This window comes from Pseudophryne corroboree, chromosome 9, assembly GCF_028390025.1.
Source record: "Pseudophryne corroboree isolate aPseCor3 chromosome 9, aPseCor3.hap2, whole genome shotgun sequence".
Taxonomy (NCBI): Eukaryota; Metazoa; Chordata; class Amphibia; order Anura; family Myobatrachidae; genus Pseudophryne; species Pseudophryne corroboree.
Window position 1 is genome coordinate 261,641,850 of NC_086452.1, and position 23,494 is coordinate 261,665,343.

General features: G+C 45.5%; 2 pseudogenes; both read left to right on the plus strand.

The window, feature by feature from the left end:
* Positions 1-17,987: 17,987 nt before the first annotated feature.
* Positions 17,988-18,107, plus strand: LOC134964375 (5S ribosomal RNA; annotated as a pseudogene).
* Positions 18,108-18,376: 269 nt separating this feature from the next.
* On the plus strand, positions 18,377-18,496 carry LOC134964047 (5S ribosomal RNA; annotated as a pseudogene).
* Positions 18,497-23,494: the final 4,998 nt, after the last annotated feature.

The following is a 23,494-nucleotide window of genomic DNA, read 5'->3' on the forward strand; positions in this document are numbered from 1 at the left end:
CTAGGGAGGCATCCCTTGTTAAACATATAAAGAGCATTAGAGTGTAGCAGACCAGGAGGTCATACTGTAGCAGACCAGGAGGTCCGGAATACAGACCAGGAGGTCTAGGTACAGCAGACAAAGAAGTCCGCTATAGAGACAAGTAGCCCAACACCAGGAAGGGTTGGTGCGGAACCCATATAGGCCATAAAGCTCAGGCTGAAGGAATTCGCAGCTGCTAAATTTCGATTCCACTGGTCGCTCCGCACATAAGATTAGTTGCTTATGTGCTGAACGATTGTACCGCACGTAATTGTGTGCATTAGTTAGTAATCTGACCCAGTACCATTTACGTACGGAAGGGGTCATAAACGCTATTTGTACATTCTAACGTGATTTGTGTAATTTTTTATTTTTTAAGGGAAGTTCGCTGGTCACTCAGGAATTATCCAACAACCAACAGTTACTGGAAAGGGTTAATGCTCTTCGGATCACACTCGCATGTTCCAGTAAACAAAGGTTCATAGGGGCCCTGGGTCGAGTACGCCAGCGCTAAAACAGTGTGTAGGCGTATTGGTCGGCGTGGGCGAGTGAGTGGGGTACTCGGTAAACCGCCACCGTCAGCCTATCTTGAACATCTTGGTTTTTGTAAGGGTTCGCTGAAGACCCTGATATAAAGGTCAGAGGTAGTGAAAGCAACACCTGCAAGTTATGGGGGCCAGTTGTTCAGGTAGGGGGCGATCAACCTCGGTTCGGGTTGATTCGGTAAACCGGCCAATCGGGTCGGCAAGGTATGTAATGTGTGAAAAATACGGTTCACACACAGAGGTTTTATGTGATGAATGGGAAAGAATGACTGTACATGACGGGGAGAAGTTCCCAAGAGTAGGCAGCTTTAGCCCAGATGTGTTACTGAATCTAAGGAGAAGGATATGTCTCATTAAATCAACAAAGAGACGGATCAAACATTATGATTATTTACAGTTATGGCAACAGGAGGGTGAAATACAGAGAGGATTGGCTCAGGCGGCGGGATCTAACCCTATCAGGAAACTGGTAGCCACGGCACCACCGCCACCATATATATCAGGAGAGAAATTGGTTGCGGAGAATGACGCACTAGGGTGCAATAAACAGGCACTTAGCAACTGTATAAATGTTAAGGATAATGTTAATAAGTTAACTAATGCAAATATTAACCCGTGCAAGTTGTACCCTGTTTTAAACTTTCCCCAGGAGTGTGATCAAGAGGACGAATCGGCAACAATATCGGCGCTCTCTCTAGCAGCCACCATATCAGAAACAGCAGTGGGCACGGCCCAACCCGTAAGATTAGTATCAAAAGCCCCTAGCGGAGGGACAGGTGAGGTCGTATCAACGGGTAAGTACGGCACCATACACTATGCTGAAACCATTTCACCACAAACTGTAGAATCTATTCAGAATGATGTAAGCAGACTTAATCCCGTTAGAGTAATAGCAGTGCCAAATGGGAAAACGGACACTTCAGGAGTCACTCCTGTCAGAAACATTGCCATGCACTGTCCATTTTCCCGAATGGAATTAAGAACAATAGTGTCTGAATTCCCTGATCCTAGGAAGGATCTAGTTGCTAGCCAGAAATACATTAGAGACCTAGGGAATACTGTAGAGCCCAATAACAAAGACTGGCAGATATTGCTGAGGGCATGTTTACCCTCCAATGTCGACTCAGCACAATTCTTAGCTGACTGTAAATTAGATGAGGATGTACCCCTTACGGATGTGTACAACCAAGACAATGTAAAGAGGATAAATTTACAGTTGAAGGAGTATTTTCCAGCTGTAGTCAAATGGAATAGAATTTTCTCCATTAAACAGAAAGAGACAGAAACAGCTGCTGATTATTTTCATCGGGCACTACTAGAAATGGCAAAATACACAGGCATAGAAGACATTAAGACCAATGCAAATCATAGAGAAGTAGCAGTATCTGTGTTAATGGATGGTTTAAAAGAGGTATTGAAAGCAAGGGTACAGACCACGCAACCATGTTGGCGAGGTCTGTCGGTGGCTACTTTGAGAGAGGCTGCTATTGATCACGATCGAAATATCACCAGACACAGGGAGTCACAAGGTGATAAGTTAATGGCCGTAAGTATGCAGGCTTTGACCACAAGGCAACCTTCGTATAAACCTCCGACCCCTGTGGGTAAGTCAAATGTGGTAACTTGTTATTTTTGTCATAGACAGGGACACATGGCACGAGACTGTAGAGCGAAAAATTCACAAAAATCATACCAACCCCCTAGACAACGACATGACACACGAAATTGGGATCAGGGTCCGCAGAGACGGAGTTATGAGCCACATACAGGGGAAACAAAAAGGTATCCCCCAAAAAGAGACTGGCAGGTCTCGGGTAGTTCCCAGTTACCCCCTTCTCAAGTAGTTGCTGCCAGCGCGATTCAGGGAGGTCACCATACCCAATAGGGGTATGGCCATACCTGTAATCTGCACCCAGTGAAATTGATTGCAAGCCTTGGAAGTGAACCCGAGGTCACAATTGATGTAGCTGGTAAATCATTAAACTTCCTTGTAGATACGGGGGCGGCCAAATCAGTGATAAATTCGACAGTGGGCATGAGAACCACTGGTAAGACAATTCCAGCCATGGGAGTAACGGGAGTAGTCCAGCACTACCCTGTTAGCAAACCAGCAGAGATTACAATAGGGCCTTTACATACCAAGCATTCCTTTTTGCTGGCTGCATCGGCACAGACTAATCTCCTGGGAAGAGATTTATTGTGTAAAATGGGGTGCGTCATTTATTGCACTCCTGAAGGTGTATTCTTAGACATACCTGAGAATCACGCTCAGGAAGTGCGAGACATGTTAGACTCCCCATCAAAATTAATGACACATACCGTTATGACAAATAGGACTCCATCCCAAGTAGAAGAAATGACATCCCAAATACCAGAGTCACTGTGGACTAAAGATGGACAAGACACTGGATTAATGGCAAACGTAGCTCCAGTAGTAGTGCAAGTAAAAGATGGTAGGATTGCTCCAAAAATCCCACAATACCCTCTGAAGCCAGAGGTGGAGTTAGGAGTTTATCCAGTAATAGAGCGCTTGCTACAACAGGGCATTCTGGTAAGAACATCCAGCACTGCCAATAGTCCCATCTTCCCTGTGAAAAAGAGTGGGGGGAGGGGTTACAGGCTAGTGCAGGATCTAAGGGGGATTAACAAAATAGTTGAGAGTCAATTCCCCGTAGTGCCAAATCCAGCTGTCATCCTTATGCAGATCCCTCCCACTGCGAAATTTTTCACTGTTATTGACCTCTGCTCCGCCTTCTTTTCGGTACCCCTGCATCCTGACAGACAATATTTGTTTGCATTTACATACAGAGGAGTCCAATACACATGGACTCGATTACCACAAGGTTTTATAGACAGTCCAAGTATATTTTCTCAGGCTTTGCATGATTGTTTACAGTCTTTCCAACCAGAGAGTGGATCAATATTGATACAGTATGTGGATGATTTACTACTGTGTTCAGATTCATTGGAAGCGTCCCTGAAGGATACGAAACAGCTCCTGTTTCATCTTTCAGACACAGGACACAAGGTTTCCAAAGACAAGTTGCAATTATGCCAAACTAAAGTAAAATATTTAGGACACTGTCTAACACAAGGACTGAGACACCTGACCGCTGATAGAATTCAAGCAATTAGAGACATGACTCTGCCACAAACCCAGCAACAGATCAGAACATTTTTAGGAATGTGTGGGTATTGCCGTAACTGGATCCCAGGATTTTCCATTCTAGCATTACCTTTGCAGGAAATGGTCTCATCAAACAAACCTGATCGGATTTCGCATACAGACGAATCCGAGGTGGCATTTGAGAGACTTAAACAGTGCCTAACGCAGGCACCAGCATTAGGTATGCCAGACTATGGGAAACCCTTTGAGCTGTACGGAACAGAAAGTGCTGGTTGCGCGGCAGGCGTCCTAACCCAAAAGCACGGTGATGCCAGCAGGCCGGTAGCATACTACAGCGCTCAGCTAGATACGGTAGCGCGATCCCTCCCCACATGCTTGCGAAGCGTTGCTGCGATAGCATTGCTAGTAACGAAAAGCGAAGATGTAGTGCTAGGTCACAACCTCACAATCCATACACCACATGCGGTGTCAGCCTTGCTAAATTCTGCCCAAACCAGGCACGTCTCATCAGCGCGGTTTACAAGATGGGAATTGGCACTAATGGCCCCCGTAAACATCACCATAAGGAGATGCAGCGCATTAAATCCTGCAACATATCTCCCAGGTGTGCCTACACAGGCACAAAGGGTGGAGGATGAGAGCTATGGGGAAGGAGGATTTAATACAAAGGATGACATGCATGATTGTATGGAATATTTGACCCAAAATTTCACGGCAAGGCCTGACATCAGTGACAACCCACTGGAAGATGTAGATCTTACTTTCTACACTGACGATAGTTGTCACAGACAGTCGGACTCGGGAGACTTGTGTACTGGATACGCAGTCGTAGATGACCAAGGCACCATAGAAGCAGAACCGCTAGGCCCACCTCACTCAGCCCAGGTTGCTGAACTGGTTGCTCTAACCAGAGCATGTGAATTGGCTAAGGGCAAGTCAGCCAATATCTACACCGATTCTAGATACGCCTTCGGGGTAGTCCATGATTTCGGAGCCCTATGGCGCCTCAGAAATTTCATGACGGCAGCTGGTACACCGGTAGCGCATGCAGCTCACATCAAAAGGCTTCTAACAGCGATACAGGAACCTGACAGAGTGGCTGTTATCAAGTGTAAAGCACATACATATAGCCAGGACCCAGTATCACTTGGTAACAGCCGAGCAGACGAAGCTGCTAAGTTAGCAGCCGGTACCCCCAGACAGACAGACACCACACAATTGATGGTATTCAATACCATCAACACACAGAAGTTGTGTGAGATGCAAAATTTGTGTTCCACACAGGAAAAGGCAGTCTGGAAGGCAAAAGGATATGGCCAGGAGTCCTCAGGACTCTGGACGGATGGACAAGGTAAACCAGTGGCCCCCAGAGCATATCTTCCATGTTTAGCTGAAGCAGCGCACGGGCTGACTCATCTGGGCAAGGAGGGAATGTGCAAGTTGGTAAGAGCATATTGGTGCGCCCCAGGATTTTCATCCCATGCAGGTAAGAGAGCAATGTCATGCCTTACCTGTTTGAGGAAGAATATCGGAAAGGCAATACCAACAGAACCATCTCATATCCCACCTACAGGCGGCCCTTTTCAGGTAATACAGATTGACTTTATACAATTACCCCCTTGTCGAAATTTGAAATATGTACTTGTTTGTATAGATGTATTCTCAAATTGGGTCGAAGCATTTCCGGCGGCCACAAATACCGCTATGTTTACTGCTAAGAAAATTGTGCAGGAATTTGTGTGTAGATATGGTATCCCTAGAATAATTGAAAGTGATAGGGGTACCCATTTTACAGGTGATGTCTTTCAAGGAATGTGTAAGTTGATGGGAATTGATAGTAAGCTGCACACTCCATATCACCCCCAGGCGAGTGCGAAGGTGGAAAGAGTGAACAGCACTATTAAAAATAAACTGAGCAAAGTTATGGCAGAAACAGGATTAACATGGCCAGAAGCTTTACCCATTGTACTATACAGCATCAGAACCACTCCCAGGTCCCCTCTTAATCTGTCCCCCTTTGAAATCTTGTTTGGTCGACAACCGCATGTTATGATTAACCCTCAGGATGATTTGAAGTGTAACAATGAAGTGACTGTAAATACCTGGTTAACATGAGTAAACAGCTAAGGAATCAAAATGACAATCTGAAGTTAGTGATTCCTGATTTGCCAGATAGTAATTGTCATGACATTGAACCTGGGGATTATGTAATGATACGGAATTTTCTACGCTCAGGTTGCCTTATTGACAGATGGGAAGGACCATACCAAGTCTTATTGATTAGCACGACAGCATTGAAGGTTGCCGAGAGAGAGACTTGGGTTCATTCGTCCCATTGTAAGAAGGTTGCTGATCCAGAGAGGTCCCGTGATAAAGAACAGACGGTAGAGGAAGTTGTATCACTGGAGTGTCTGTTTCAGGAGGACTGAGACGGCACCTGAGCATTTAAAATAAGATCGGAGGCAGTTGTCGATCCCCTGTTCCCTTTTATCGTTTTTCTCCACTTCCCATCCCATCCCCCTCAATTACTTCTTTCCCCATTCTCATTCTTCTCCATTTCCTCCTATAAGATGGACTTGCCCCAAGAGACTGTGATCCGGATTTTCCTGTTGACCATGATGTTGACCAGAGCAGTCTGTTCCGGCGAGAGTACCATGGAGGTCGAGAGAGGTTCTGGAATGGGTTCTGATGACAAAGATGGAGGCGTAGTTTTCCAAGAACAACATAATCAACAAGCAAAGGCGAGTATCAGAAAACGATCCGATAGCATTGACAATAGAAGGAATTGTGAAGGATTGTTAGCTGAAGAAAACTGTATCTGTAGGCTCTGTGACAATGTAGTTGAGGATGGGTGCATCAAGAAATGTCAGTCCAGTTTTAATATCCACATGGACCGGCATCCATTGAGTGACTACCACTCCTTAGTGGGTAATGTGTTAAATCAGACAGATTGTTGGGTATGCTCTCAAGTACCTCAAGGCCATAGCAAATCAGGATTAGTACCATTCCCTTTAACGGTAGGGGAGGTACTTGAGCTAAAGGGTGGGAGACCGGTGGACAGGAGGTTTAATATCTCCAGTCCTCCTAGTTTGAAGCTCCACCAATATCATGTGGATAGATCCCTAATATGTTTTAACATTTCCAATCCCCGAAAGCCGGGAAATTGGGAAGTGTCATGGAGTAACCAAACCATGACCTTTTCATATAGAGCAGATAGAATGCCTACAGATACAGAGCTTATACGCCACATAGCTGGTAGTGGAAAATATTTCCGATATAGGTATACCCTAGGAAATAGGATCATGAGAGTTGGAGAGGTATCACCAGGATACTGTGCACATATCATACAAACAGATACATGTACTAGACAGATGGGAGAATTAGGGTTAGGAGATTTCACATGGAAGATGTGTAATATGGTTATGTCCTACTCCGTCCCATATGTTCTCCCCGATGATGCATATTTCATATGCGGGAGGAAGGCGTATAAGTGGCTTGCCCCAAACTCTGAAGGATTGTGTTATATTGGAAAGGTACTGCCTGAGGTAATAGTCGCAGCTCGGCATAGCTAATCGCACCCATAGCATGCTGCAGCACATGTGCATATGAGACGGGATGGATGTACATGCTTACATCTCTATGTGAACTTCCTTGGTCCCTCCTCAACAATCTACTGTGTTCTTGTATAGCAGGTATTCCCAACCTCGGTCCTCAAGGCACACTAACAGTGCAGCTTCAGCACAGATGTCTAAATCAAAATAACTGAGGTACAAATGAAGTCACCTATGCACAAGCCAAGATATCACTAAAACCTGGTCTGTTAGTGTGCCTTGAGGATGGAGGTTGGGAATGCCTGCTGTATAGTATTAGTCATGAACTATTGAATCTTTTAAATTCATTTAGTGCACAAACTGGCTTCCTTGGCTAAGGGGAAATTCAATTAGCCCCATTAATTTACTAGGGATGAAAAAGGGTGGTAGCGTTTGGCTTTAATGTCCAGGGCTATTTAATTAGAGCCCCTTTTTGTTCTCCTGGTGAATTAACTGTTAAGGTACATTAACACGTACATCACCCGAACACAGGTTATTTATTAGGTTTTTTTTTTAAGCCTTCTGAAAAAATCCCCGTTAACTACAAGATGCCGTTGGGGCTAACTGAATATCCCCGGGGAATAAATTAGCCTGCAGTAAATTAATGCGGCTAATTGAATTCCCCCCAAAATGATGAAGAAAACATAACATCTTGCGTTGAATTATGTAATAACAGCTGCTCAGTTAAATAAAAGTATAGTGGGAAATTTTATAGGGGATAACACGCTCTCTAATGTAATGCATGTTATAAATGACAGACATGAAAAACATTAAGAAACCTAATGAAGCATGTTTCAATGCTTACAGCTCTCTTATGAGATTGGTGTTTGTTGGAAGCGGTTACTGAATGGGTGAATGACAGCCCCAAAAATTGTGTTCGTGGTGCAGTGTAGAAACCGTGGTCCACTAATTAATTTGTCAAGACGGAGCACATGCCAATGATTCTGTAATTTTTTTGTATTTCTTTGTAATTACTGTTATATTGTGTTATGAAAGTTACTGGTAAACCAGTTTCACTTAATTTCTGTTTGTAGTTTACAAGTTCTGTTTTTGATACTCTTTCAATTTCCATAATACAGTAGGGCTGAAATGCAAGAGATTAAAATAAATTGCCTAGTGATGCACTATTTTAGATTTCAATGTTTTAGCATTGAACAGACTTTACTCTGGAGTATAATACATACATTAGTTAATGTCCCAAAACAAATTTAGTGGTGAGGACGCTCCTGATTGGACAGGAGAATCCTTTGCCCGAATTCAGCGTCCTGAGAGGCAAAGGTATCAAAGGCATAATGTCTAATGAATGTGTTAATGGAAGACCAAGTGGCTGCATTACATATCTGTTCAGCTGAAGCACCATGTTGTGCTGCCCATGCAGTGGCGTAAGTTTGACCCAGTTGCCCGGAGGCAAGGAAAATATTGGTGCCCCAATATATATATATATATATATATATATATATACACATACACATACATACTAGTGATGAGCGGGTTCGGTTTCTCGGGAACCGAACCCCCCCGAACTTCACCCTTTTTACACGGGTCCGAGCCATACTCGGATTCTCCCGTATGGCTCGGTTAACCCGAGCGCGCCCGAACGTCATCATCCCGCTGTCGGATTCTCGCGAGATTCGGATTCTATATAAGCAGCCGCGCGTCGCCGCCATTTTCACTCGTGCATTGGAAATGTTAGGGAGAGGACGTGGCTGGCGTCCTCTCCATTATTGTTGAACTTGATTGTGAATTATTGCTTAATTGTGGGGAGGGCTGGGGAGCAGCTGTATAATATAGGAGGAGTAGAGTGCAGAGTTTTGCTGATCAGTGACCACCAGTTATCCGTTCTCTGCCTGAAAAAAATGCTCCATATCTGTGCTCAGTGTGCTGCATATATCTGTGCTCACACTGCTTAATTGTGGGGACTGGGGAGCAGCTGTATTATATAGCAGGAGTACAGTGCAGAGTTTTGCTGACAGTGACCACCAGTAAACGTTGTCTGCCTGAAAAACACTCCATATCTGTGCTCAGTGTGCTGCTTTATTGTGGGGACTGGGGACCACCAGTATAATATTATATAGGAGGAGTACAGTGCAGAGTTTTGCTGACCAGTGACCACCAGTATATAATATATAGCATTACGGTACAGTAGGCCACTGCTGTACCTACCTGTGTCGTCATTAAGTATACTATCCATCTAGATTCTATACCTGTGGTGCATTTCAGTTGTGCAGTTTGCTGACACAGTGACCACCAGTATACTATATATAGCAGTACGGTACGGAAGGCCACTGCTGTACCTACCTCTGTGTCGTCATTAAGTATACTATCCATCTACATTCTATACCTGTGGTGCATTTTAGTATTGCAGTTTGCAGACACAGTGACCACCAGTATACTATATATAGCAGTACGGTACGGAAGGCCACTGCTGTACCTACCTCTGTGTCGTCATTAAGTATACTATCCATCTACATTCTATACCTGTGGTGCATTTTAGTTTTGCAGTTTGCTGACACAGTGACCACCAGTATACTATATATAGCAGTACGGTACGGAAGGCCACTGCTGTACCTACCTCTGTGTCGTCATTAAGTATACTATCCATCTACATTCTATACCTGTGGTGCATTTTAGTTTTGCAGTTTGCTGACACAGTGACCACCAGTATACTATATATAGCAGTACGGTACGGAAGGCCACTGCTGTACCTACCTCTGTGTCGTCATTAAGTATACTATCCATCTACATTCTATACCTGTGGTGCATTTTAGTTGTGCAGTTTGCTGACACAGTGACCACCAGTATACTATATATAGCAGTACGGTACGGAAGGCCACTGCTGTACCTACCTCTGTGTCGTCATTAAGTATACTATCCATCTACATTCTATACCTGTGGTGCATTTTAGTTTTGCAGTTTGCTGACACAGTGACCACCAGTATACTATATATAGCAGTACGGTACGGAAGGCCACTGCTGTACCTACCTCTGTGTCGTCATTAAGTATACTATCCATCTACATTCTATACCTGTGGTGCATTTTAGTATTGCAGTTTGCAGACACAGTGACCACCAGTATACTATATATAGCAGTACGGTACGGAAGGCCACTGCTGTACCTACCTGTGTCGTCATTAAGTATACTATCCATCTACATTCTATACCTGTGGTGCATTTTAGTTGTGCAGTTTGCTGACACAGTGACCACCAGTATACTATATATAGCAGTACGGTACGGAAGGCCACTGCTGTACCTACCTCTGTGTCGTCATTAAGTATACTATCCATCTACATTCTATACCTGTGGTGCATTTTAGTTTTGCAGTTTGCTGACACAGTGACCACCAGTATACTATATATAGCAGTACGGTACGGAAGGCCACTGCTGTACCTACCTCTGTGTCGTCATTAAGTATACTATCCATCTACATTCTATACCTGTGGTGCGCCTCTTTTTTTCTTTGCATCATGTGCTGTTTGGGGAAAATTTTTTTGAAGTGCCATCCTGTCTGACACTGCAGTGCCACTCCTAGATGGGCCAGGTGTTTGTGTCGGCCACTTGTGTCGCTTAGCTTAGTCACACAGCGACCTTGGTGCGCCTCTTTTTTTCTTTGCATCATGTGCTGTTTGGGGACAATTTTTTTGAAGTGCCATCCTGTCTGACACTGCAGTGCCACTCCTAGATGGGCCAGGTGTTTGTGTCGGCCACTTGTGTCGCTTAGCTTAGTCACACAGCGACCTTGGTGCGCCTCTTTTTTTCTTTGCATCATGTGCTGTTTGGGGACTATTTTTTTGAAGTGCTATCCTGCCTGACACTGCAGTGCCACTCCTAGATGGGCCAGGTGTTTGTGTCGGCCACTTGTGTCGCTTAGCTTAGCCATCCAGCGACCTCGGTGCAAATTTTAGGACTAAAAATAATATTGTGAGGTGTTCAGAATAGACTGGAAATGAGTGGAAATTATGGTTATTGAGGTTAATACTATGGGATCAAAATGACCCCCAAATTCTATGATTTAAGCTGTTTTTTAGGGTTTTTTGAAAAAAACACCCGAATCCAAAACACACCCGAATCCGACAAAAAAATTTCAGGGAGGTTTTGCCAAAACGCGTCCGAATCCAAAACATGGCCGCGGAACCGAATCCAAAACCAAAACACAAAACCCGAAAAATGTCCAGTGCACATCACTAATACATACACAGTATATACACACACATTTGCTCCTGCATAGCAAGCCTGCAGATTCTAACTATATGAAGCTACTACAAAACCGTTGCAACTAGGCAGATCTATGTAGGGGTCCAGCAACACCCTACATAGATCTGCTCAGTCACTCCCAATGATGATTATTTCTCTGACAATTAATTTGCAAGTGTTATATCCAGGATTAGAACCCACAACCTATTACACTGGAAACATGCACCTTACTGATGGAGAAGTGTGAGAATTCTAACTATATGAAGTTACTTGTAATTGTCAGAGAAATAACTTCATATAGTTAGAATTCTCATGCTTCCTTTATAGGAGCAAATAGCTTCATCAGTAAGTTGTCTGCTTCCAATAAAGAGGGTGTGATTTGTAAGGTGTAGTTACTAGTGGGGAAGACGGCTACGGAAGAGATACCGGCTGCTGCCAATTAACTTAATTGATTAATGTCGCTGAACACATAGAACAGGAGGAGGGTGCCCCCCTTCAAAGCAGGAGCTCAGCGGCAGCTGACTCCGTTGCCTCCCAGAGTTCTGCCTCTGTGCCCATGACGGACCTACCTTACGAGTAGAGTGAGCAGAGACATAGGGCCTAATTCAGACCTGATCGCTGCTGTGCATTTTCGCACAGCTGCCGATCAGGTCTGAACTGCAGCGGCGCAGCAGTGCACCGGTGCATGCCAGACAGCCGATGGCCATCTCAGCCCTGCAATCGCCTCTGCTTGATTGACAGGCAGAGGCATTTGCTGGGCGGGAGGGGGCGGGCCGGCGGCATTTGGCTGCCGTTTTGAGGGCGCGGTCTGGGCAATGCAGGTGTGCCCGGACTGTGCGGGCCGCGGCAGCTGCGTGAGGTCACACGCAGCCGCTGCGACCTGGACAGCAACAGGTAGCTCCCTGCCAGCGCGCAGGAGCTGCGCTGGTAGGTAGCTACTCCTCGGGTACAAAAGCATTGCCACTGTACAATGCTTTTGTACTTGTGTGGGGGGAGGGCCTGACATGTGAGGCGAACTAGCCCTATGCTGGGCGTCTCCCAACATGTCTGTGAAACTGATCGTAGATGTGCTAAATTTAGCACATCTACGATCAGGTCTGAATTAGGCCCATTAGCTGGAATAGGGAGATCAGCTTGAGAATATGCTTCCGAAATCACCAGTGTCTGCTTGTCAGCAGGCCATCCTCTCTTGTGAAATCCGTAGAGAACAAAGAGTGTTTGTCTTTCTGATGGCACTGGTATGATCCACGTAGATCCTTAAAGCATGGACTACGTCCAATGACTCATCTCCCGCAGAAAGGTCCGGCCCGGCCGGGACAACAATTTCTTTGTTAAGGTGTAATTTAGACACCACCATAAAAAGATAACCAGATTTGGTTCTAAGAACCGCTCTATCTGGATGAAAAATCAGAAAAGGAGCGCCTTTAGGACTAAACTTAAATCCCAAGGCACTGCAAGAGGAACAAAGGGAGGTTGGATGTGAAACATTCCCTGGATGAAAGTGCGAACATCCTGTAGGTTAGCAATTTTCTTTTGGAACGATAAAGTCAATGCTGACACCTGCACTCTCAAGGAAGCCACCAGTAGACCTATGTCCATTTCTGCCTGAAGGAATGCTAGGAAACTCTGAAGGACCTAGGGTCAAATTTTCGGTCACTGCACCAATAAATATAGGCTTGCCATATTCGGTGATAAATGCGAGCCGAGGATGATTTCCTTGCTCTGAGCATTGTTTGAGTTACCTGTTGTGAGAATCCTCTTGCTTTCAGAATGGAAGTCTCAACAGCCACGCCATCAAAGACAGTCGATCCAGGTGCTTGTAATAGCAAGGACCCTGTGACAGTAGATTTGGATGTTGAGGAAGTAGAAATGGAGCATTCATCGACAGCCTCTGCAGATCTGTGTACCAATGTCTTCTGGGCCAAGCTGGAGCTAATAGTATCACAGTGTCCTTTTCTTGTTTTACCTTTCGCATCATCCTGGGCAACAGGGTGATCGGTGGAAACACATAGGCCAGACGAAAATCCCATCTCACTGACAGGGCATCCACAAAGGTTGCTCTGGAATCCTTTGTTCTTGACCCATCCGCGAGAAAATTGTTCTGACGGGACGCCATGAGATCTATCTCCGGTAATCCCCACTTGTATACCAGAATCTGGAAAACCTCGGGGTGTAAACCCATTCATTTGCATGAATGGCATGACGACTGAGAAAATCCGCTTCCCAGTTTACGACTCCCGGAATAAACACTGCGGACAAGGCTGGATGATGAAGTTCTGCTCACCTTAATGTGCGGTGTACCTCCTTCATTGCTTTTTTTGGCTGCGAGTTCCTCCTTGATGATTGATGTACGCTACTGCTGTTGCATTGTCCGAGCGAATTTGAACTGGTTTCCCTTGAAGAATGTCTTTTGCCTGAATGAGTGCCATATAAATGGCCCGAAGTTCCAATAGCAATAGCAGGCAACTTTCTTCCTTGGTCCACCGTTCTTGGAAGCAACTTCTTCCTGACACTGCTCCCCAGCCCTGAAGACTGGCACCTGTTGTCAGAATTTCCCAATCTGATATCCAAAAGGGTCTCCCTTTGTCCAGATGGGATATCTGCAACCACCTCCTTACTTCCAGATGAAGGACCATAGTCTGCGGTTTTATTGTCTGATGAAAACCATTCCATTTGGAAAGGATCAGACGTTGCAGAGGCCTCGAGTGGAACTGAGCATACTCCTCCATGTTGAATGTCGACACCAACAATCCCATCACACGCATTGATGCGTTAATGGATACCCTTTGACTGTGTAGCAGCTCCTGAATCCTTGACTGAATTTTGGATATTTTGTTCAGAGGTAAAATTGAGGACCCGAATCCAACACAGCCCCCAAGTGAGTCATCCGTTGTGACGGAACCAGGGACGACTTTGCCCAATTTATGAGCCAATCGTGTCTCTGCAAACAAGCTATTGTCTGTTGCAGATGACACTGAAGCAATTCCTGAGATTGTGCCAGGATTAATAAATCATTGAGGTATGGAAAAATCCTTATCCCCTGCTGACGGAGATAAGCTGGCATTACCACCATAATTTTGGTGAATACTCTGGGAGCTGTGGCCAGTCCAAATGGTAGGGCCTGAAACTGAAAATGTTTCTGGAGGATAGCAAACCTGAGAAAGCGCTGATGGGGCAATGCTATAGGAACATGTAAGTAAGCATCCTGGATATCCAGGGATACCATAAAATCCTCCTGCTCCATGGCCAAAATAATGCAACGTAAAGTCTTCATGTGAAACGGAGGTACCCAAATGTACTTGTTCAGCACTTTGAAATTGAGTATGGGCTGGAACGAACCATTTGGCTTCTGGACTAGAAACCCTCATCCTCGTTGTACAGGAGGAACTGGAATTATCACTCCTGATTGAAGCAACTTCTGAACTGCCTCTTGCAAAGCCCTGGCCTTAGTGGGTCATTCCGAGTTGATCGCTCGCTGACGTTTTTTGCAGGGCAGCGAACAGGTTACTACTGCGCAGGCGTATGCACTGTAATGCGCAGGCGCATAGTACGGCTACAAAGCGGATCATTGCTGAGTGATGGATTTAACAAAGAATCCATTCGCACAGCCGATCGCAAGGAGATCGACAGGAAGAGGGCGTTTGTGGGTGGCAACTGACCGTTTTCTGGGAGTGGTGTGGTGAACGCAGGCGTGTCCAGGCGTTTGGAGGGTGGATGTCTGACGTCAATTCCGGGACCTGCAACGCTGGATTCATCGCACAAGGTAAGTAGCTCTTACCCTGGTCTTGTTCTACACAAAACTTTTTTTGAATAGCAGGGCTTCACAAGCGATCGCAGCCTTGCTATGCAAAAATACACAACCCCATAGGCGGCGTCTAGTTGATCGCACGGGCTGCAAAAAGTTGCAGCGTGCGATCAACTCTGAATGACCCCCCTTGTTTACACTGAATACGGCTGGTACAAAAAAACCTTTGAGGAGGGTGTTTCTTGAAAACAAACGCATATTGTGAGATACAGCTTCTTGCACCCAGGCATCTGTGGTAGACTGCTGCCAGATCTGTCAGCCTCCCACCCTGGGTCTCCCAGGTGGAGGCCCGCACCCAGTGGTGCAAGTAGAAATATTTTCTTAGTGGTATGGAGTGCTGGAAAATGGGCGTGGTCATGTGTTGTGAGGGGTAGTGGCCACATGTAGCCACTCCCACTAGCAACATGACACTAGCGGTGTGGGTACACAACAGACCCTTTTTTTTTTTTGTTATCTGGAGGCAAGGCTAAAAATATATAGTAATGCCTCCAATATAATAGAAATATGGGTGTAGTATGGTTTGCCGGTGGTTGGGGTACCGGCGACCAGCATACCGGTGCCGGAATCCCGACCGTCGGCATACAGACAGCTGGCCGAGTGCAAATGAGCCCCTTGCGGGCTCACTGCGGGGACGGTGGCGCGCCACGCTATCTATTCTCCCTCCAGGGGGGTCGTGGAGCCCAAAGAGGGAGAAAAGATGTCGGAGATTCCAGCGCCAGTATGGTGCCGCCGGCAACCTGAAGACCACCCTAGAAATATATAGTGATACCTCTAGTATAATAGAAAACAGGATTTTAATACCTACTGGTAAATCCTTTTCTCCTAGTCCGTAGAGGATGCTGGGGTCCACTTCAGTACCATGGGGTATAGACTGTTCCGCAGGAGCCATGGGCACTTTAAGACTTTTCCAGAGTGTGAACTGGCTCCTCCCTCTATGACCCTCCTCCAGACCTCAGTATAGGAACTGTGCCCAGGGAGACGGACATTTTGAGGAAAGGATTTACTTTTAAGTTAACGATGAGATTCATACCAGCTCACACTTCAACCATGCCGCACACATGGCATTCAACAAAACACATGCCAACGGGCATGAACATTACAGCAACCGTGCTGAAAACATTTTTAACAAAATAACAACTGCAGGTAAAGTACGCACTGGGCTGGGTGCCCAGCATCCTCTACGGACTAGGAGAAAAGGATTTACCGGTAGGTATTAAAATCCTGTTTTCTCATACGTCCTAGAGGATGCTGGGGTCCACTTCAGTACCATGGGGTTATACCAAAGCTCCAGTACGGGCGGGAGAGTGTGGATGCCCCAGCAGCACCGATTGACCAACCTGTAGGTCCTCATCAGCCAAGGTGTCAAACTTGTAAAACCTAGCAAACGTGTTTGTCCCTGACCAAGTAGCTGCTCGGTAAAGTTGTAATGCCGAGACCCCCAGGGCAGCCGCCCAGGATGAGCCCACCTTTCTAGTAGAATGGGCATGCACCAAATTCAGTATCGGCAATCCTGCCGTGGAATGAGCGTGCTGAATCGTACATCTGATCCAGCACGCAATGGTCTGCTAGCCGGAGACCTTAGGAGGCATCGGCCGCATCAGCCACGCCACGCTTCACCAACGGCGGGCATTACGATTCCACGTTGCCGCAACTCTCGGAGCTCCGGCACGACGGGGAACGGGACTCCTCAAAACGCACAATTTGGAAGTGGTATCGTATATACATCCCGCACTACCTCTTTAACTTATCAACTTGCCCACAATTAAGTTTGGGCTGCCTGCACTTGTCAGACATCAAAACGTGGTATTATCCTATACTCTGACATAGACCCAAGTGCACGCACAACAGAACTGTACCCAGTTAAAACAACCGCTATACAAACAACATTTTTTCACTGTGTGATGTCCTCGCAACATTGTATTCACTAAGGAGGATTAATTGTAACATACCAACATTAATTGTTGCCTTTCAAAGAGGCTCAGGAGTAATCCTTGAACTATTTTTTTTTTTTTCTCTCTCACAGTGGAAGGTTATATATTTTTATTGAGCCTAAACTACTAAAAGGAGCACAGTGTTGGATTAAACCTACGATGCTATTACCACAAAAAGCCTTTATAAAATAGCATCGAGCACAAATTCTACTTCCTATCCTGCTTATTTGTATACCAATACATTGTCAATGAACATATATCTGGGTGCAGATAATATATCTCGGTGCTTTTTATTATAGTACCCAGGTATAAACTTAGGTATAATTATACTGATCATTTATATATATTGCGTTTTTTCTGATGCGGCCATATCTTAATGTCTCCCAATTTCTTTTCATGAGTAGAAAATATGTCCTAATTGTGGATACGGTGTGGGCATGAAAAAATTCCCTGCCCAGTAATTGTTATTCATTTACGTACCTGTTTTGTTACACCTGAAATGTCAACGTGTGACTAGATCAGGTGTCTGTCTTTATTTATACTGTTGGGCATTGGTGCCATACATGTACATATGGACATACTGTGACTTTAGAACACAAAGATTATTTACGTACCTGGATTGTTGTACCTGACATGTCAATCTGTGACAAGATCAGATGACTGCCTTCACTATATTCTTCTCATATATTGTCGAGTGTTGGTACTATGTATGTACATATGGATACACTGTGATCATATTATAAAGGCTAGGGTGACGAATAAAAGGAGAGCCCAATAATTGCGGTCATACCTCACTGGAGATGCCCAATCTCTTCTGACCTTGGAAGCTAAGCAGTGAAAGGCCGGGTCAGTAACAGGATGGGAGACCACCTATGAACACCCTGGTACTGCAATAAATTGGCTCTCAGATCAAGTGTCACCTATACTATATTTACAAGGTACTGCTAAATGAATATGCTGTGTGGTTTAGATTAATTTTTCCGCACAGTGATTTTTTCTAATTTTTCTACTCTTGATGTGTGCCTGACATATCACTCAGTGACTAAGTCAGGACATTTGCATTCATTTCTCATAGGGTGTATGGCATTTGTGCCTTGTGCCTCATATTCCTAAAATAATTTACCATTATTACTAACACAAAGGTGACTAAAGAGGTGAGTTCAATATTTGCGGTCATACCTCACTGGAGATGCCCAATCTCTTCTGACCTTGGAAGCTAAGCAGTGAAAGGCCGGGTCAGTAATAGGATGGGAGACCACCTTTGAACACCCTGGTACTGCAAAAAATTGACTCCCGAATAGATTGTCACCTAGACTAATGTTACATGGTAAACTTTTTATATGACCAATGATTTAATTCTCTGCGATCAAAATGATCCACAATGGACAGATGCAGAATAAATGATGGTCATATCTTATATGAGAAATATCATGCAATGACATTACATTCTTTGCATCATAGCCATTAATCTCCGGCAGTTAGTAAATTGTGACATTCTGATCACTTATGTTTAATATTTACGCTCATATGTTCGCGCGGCAAATTCACCTTATATTTGTACTCCTTAAATTCAACTTGAAAATACTATCTAATTATATCGATTTCACCAGTGATGTTATAATCTTAAACCTCTGAATTAGAGTGCTCCCAAAAAAGAGTCTACTTTCCAAACACTCTTTTGTTTGGTTATTTTTCTGCTAGAAGCAGGACACCCAATCTTGTTGGGAGCATACAGGACAAACAGAGCCTCTGTTTTCCGTATCCGAGCTGTTCTTGCAACAAATTCTCAAAGCTCTGACCACATCCAGAGACTTTGAAGTAGCGAAGGTGTCAGTAGCCACTGGCACCATAATAGGTTGGTTTATATGAAAAGAAGAAACCACCTTTGGAAGAAACTGCTGATGAGTTCTTAACTCAGCCCTATCTTCATGAAAGATCAAGTAAGGGCTCTTGTGAGACAAGGCCCCCAACTCAGACACCTGCCTTGCGGATACCAAGGCCAACAGCATGACCACTTTCCAAGTGAGAAACTTTAACTCTATCTCCTGTAGAGGTTCAAACCAATCCCATTGAAGGAATTGCAACACCACGTTAAGATCCCATGGTGCCACAGGAATCACAAATGGAGGTTGGATGTGCAGAACCCCTTTCACGAATGTCTGAACTTCTGGAAGGGAGGCCAATTGTTTCTGAAAGAAAATGGACAAGGCCGAAATCTGGACCTTGATTGAACCCAATCTTAGGCCCGCATCCACACCCGCATGGAGAAAATGGAGACAACGTCCTAACTGAAACTCTTCCGTTGAAGCCTTCTTGGTTTCACACCAAGATACATATTTTCTCCAAATACGGTGGTAATGTTTAGACGTTACTCCCTTCCTGGCCTGAATAAGAGTGGGAATGACTTCTTTGGGAATACCCTTTCGGGCTAGGATCCAGCGCTCAACAGCCATGCCGTCAAACGTAGCCGCGGTAAGTCTTGATACACGCACGGCCCCTGCTGCAACAGGTCCTCTCAAAGAGGAAGAGGCCGAGGATCTTCTATGAGTAACTCCTGAAGATCTGGATACCAAGCCTTCCTTGGCAAGTCTGGGACAATGAGGATCGCTCGAACTCCTGTTCTTCTTATGAGCTTGAGAACTTTCGGAATGAGTGGAAGTGGAGGGAAGACATATACCGACTGAAACACCCACTGGGTCACTAGTGCATCCACTGCTATTGCTTGAGGGTCTCTCGACCTGGAACAATATCTCTGAAGCTTCTTGTGGAGACGAGATGCCATCATGTCTACTTGAGGAACTCCTCAAAGACCTGTCACCTCTGTGAAGACTTCTTGGTGGAGGCCCCATTCTCCTGGATGGAGATCGTGTCTGCTGAGGAAGACTGCTTCCCAGTTGTCCACTCCTGGAATGAAAATTGCCGACAGAGATCTTGCATGTCTTTCTGCCCAGAGGAGGATCTTTGTCACCTCTGCCATTACCGCTCTGCTTTTCATTCCACCCTGACGGTTTATGTACTCGATTGCTGTTACATTGTCCGACTGGATCTGTACGGGTTGATCTTGAAGAAGATGGACCGCTTGTAGAAGACCGTTGTAAATGGCTCTCAATTCCAGAACGTTTATGTGGAGACAAGCTTCTTGACTTGACCACCTTCCTTGGAAGCTTTCCCCCTGTGTGACTGCTCCCCAGCCTCGGAGACTTGCATCCGTGGTCACCAGGATCCAGTCTTGAATCCCGAACCTGCGTCCCTCTAGGAGGTGATAACTGTGTAGCCACCACAGGAGTGAAATTCTGGTTTTGGATGACAGGATTATCCTCTGATGCATGTGTAGATGGGATCCAGACCACTTGTCCAATAGTTCCCACTGGAATACTCTGCCATGGAATCGGCCAAACTGTATGGCCTCGTAGGCCGCAACCATCTTTCCCAACAACCGAATGCATTGATGAATCAACACTCTTGTTGGTTTCAGAATTTGTTTGACCATTCCCTGGATTTCCAGAGCCTTTTCTACTGGAAGAAATACCCTCTGTACTTCTGTGTTCGGTATCATCCCCAGAAAGGATAATCTTGTCGTCGGTTCCAATTGTGACTTTGGAAAATTTATGATCCAACCAAGATGTTGAAGTACTGTCAGGGAAAGTGCAATGTTCTGCACCAACCTTTCCCTGGACCTTGCCTTTATCAGGAGATCGTCCAGGTAAGGAATTATATTGACTCCTTGCTGTCGAAGGAGGACCATAATCTCCGCCATCACCTTGGTGAACACCCTGGTGCCGTGGAGAGTCCGAACGGCAACGTCTGAAATTGGTAATGACAATCCTGTACTGCGTATCTCATATAAGCTTGATGCGGAGGATAAATGGGAACATGTAAGTAGGCATCTTTTATGCCCACTGACACCATGAATTCCCCCTCCTCCAAACTGGAAATCACTGCCCTCAGAGATTCCCTCTTGAACTTGAACCTTTGCAGGTAGAGATTCAGATTTTTCAGGTTTAGAATCAGTTTGACTGAGCCGTCCAGCTTCGGAACTACAACTAGGCTTGAATAAAACCCTTTTCCTTGTTGTAACAAGGGAACCAGGACAATGACTTGATCCTGACACAATTTTTGTATTGCTGCTGCAACCACTTCCCTGTCCGGGATAGAAGCTGTTAAGGCCGATTTGAAAAATCGGCATGAGGGAATGTCTTGAAACTCCAGTTTGTAGTATGACCCCCGGGTCCAGGCCAGATTGAACCCAGACGCGACTGAAGAGTTTCAGACGTTGCCCCACCTGAGCGGACTCCCGCAAGGGAGCCCCAGCGTCATGCTAAAGCTTTGGCAGTAACAGAGGTTGATTTCTGCTCCTGTGATCCTGGAGACACTGTGGACTTTTTTCCTTTTCCCCTTCCTCTACCCGCAAAGAAAGGGGAACCTTTACCCTTTTTGTATTTATTGGGCCGAAAGGACTGCATCTGAGAGTGATGTGTCTTTTTCGCCGGCGCATAAGGCAAGAATGTCGACTTACCTGAGGTAGCTGCAGAAACTAAAGCATCCAGCCCATCTCCAAACAAGGCCTCACCTTTGTACGGGAGAGCCTCCATATTCCTTTTGGAATCTGCGTCAGCATTCCATTGGCGAATCCACAACGCCCTCCGTGCTGAGATTGCCATGGTAGTGGCTTTTGATCCCAAAAGACCAATATCTTTCATGGCTTCTAGCATATACGCAGCAGCGTCTTTGATATGACCTAATGTTAGGAGTATCTCGTCTCTATTGTGTCAATGTCTGATGACAAGTTTTCTGACCACTTTTCAATAGCACTACTCACCCACGCACAGGCAATGGTAGGTTTGAGTAGTGTCCCATTGGCCACATAAATAGATTTCAACGTAATCTCCAACTTGCGGTCTGCCGGCTCCTTAAGTGAAGCCGTCCCAGTCGCAGGAAGAATAACTTTTTTTGTTAAACGTGACAGGGCACTGTCCAAAACAGGGGGTGACTCCCACCTTTTCCTGTCCTCTGCAGGGAAAGGATAAGCTACCTGAATTCTTTTGGGATTTGCCCAGACACCCTCAAAGAGACTGTTCAGCTCATGAGAAAGAGGAAAAGTTACATTAATCTTCTTTTCTTTATAAAAGTAGGCCTTCTCCTGTGGTAAAGGAGGGGGCTCTGTAACTTCTAACAGCTCCTTTATAGCAATAATCATGTATTGTATGTTTTTTGCTAACTTTGGATCTATTCCCCTGGAATCACTAGTGTCGATACAGGAGTCAGAGTCCGTGTCGGTATCAGTTTGCACTACTTGTGCAAATGACCTTTTATGTGACCCAGAGGGGTCCCCTGTGGATGAAAAAGCAGAAGTCTGAAAAATCACATCTTCGACAGATTTTCTCCAACTTTCTGCATGAGACTCAGACTTATCCAATCTCTTACTGATATGATTCACACTAATTCTTTCACCCATTCAGGATCCTGGTGTGCCGGCAGCGCCAACAAATTACAACTCTTGTGTCCCTAAAATGGCTCCCTCAGGGGAAGAGCTCCCTGCCTCAGACATGTCACACATGTGTACAATCACACCACAGACACTCCGGGGCTTATAGGGGACAGACCCACAGTAAAATCTATCAGAAGGACACTGAAGGGACTTGTCAGTTCACAACTCAGCTACCGCTGTGTATCTACAGTGACCTTTAGCGCTTTATATATGCCAATTTAAGCACCACTGTTCACTCTGCCCCCCTTAATATACACCCTGATACTTGATTCAAACGTGGAGGAGGGCCAGCGTGTCTTCTCCCTGCAGCTTGCCTGGAGAAAATGGCGCTGAGCAGCCCTGGCTGACTGAGGAGAAAGCCCCGCCCCCTGCAATGGCGCGTTTCCCCTCAGAAAACATGAGGTAATATTTATACTGGCGGGGGTGTAGGATTGTGCCACTGCCCAATATGCTACCTTTTTGCCAGTCAGAGTAGGTTTTCATGCTGCCCAGGGCGCCCCCCCCGCGCCCTGCTGTGCGCTGTGAATGGATAGCATGTCCGCTCAGCGTTCCCGTTCGCTGCGTGGTACCTTGAGCCGTCACGATGACCGGAGGTCCCTCTTGCAGATAGCCGGTAATAATACTCACGCGTCTTCGGACTTCTGGCTCTGTTAGGAGGGTGACGGCGTGCTGTGGGAGTGAGCGCATAGCTGCAGCTAGTGTTCAGTACCCTTCAGGAGCTAATGGTGTCCTGTCAGCAAGAAGCAGAGCCATGAAACTATTTAGGAAGTTGGTTCCTACTTCTCCCCCCTAAGT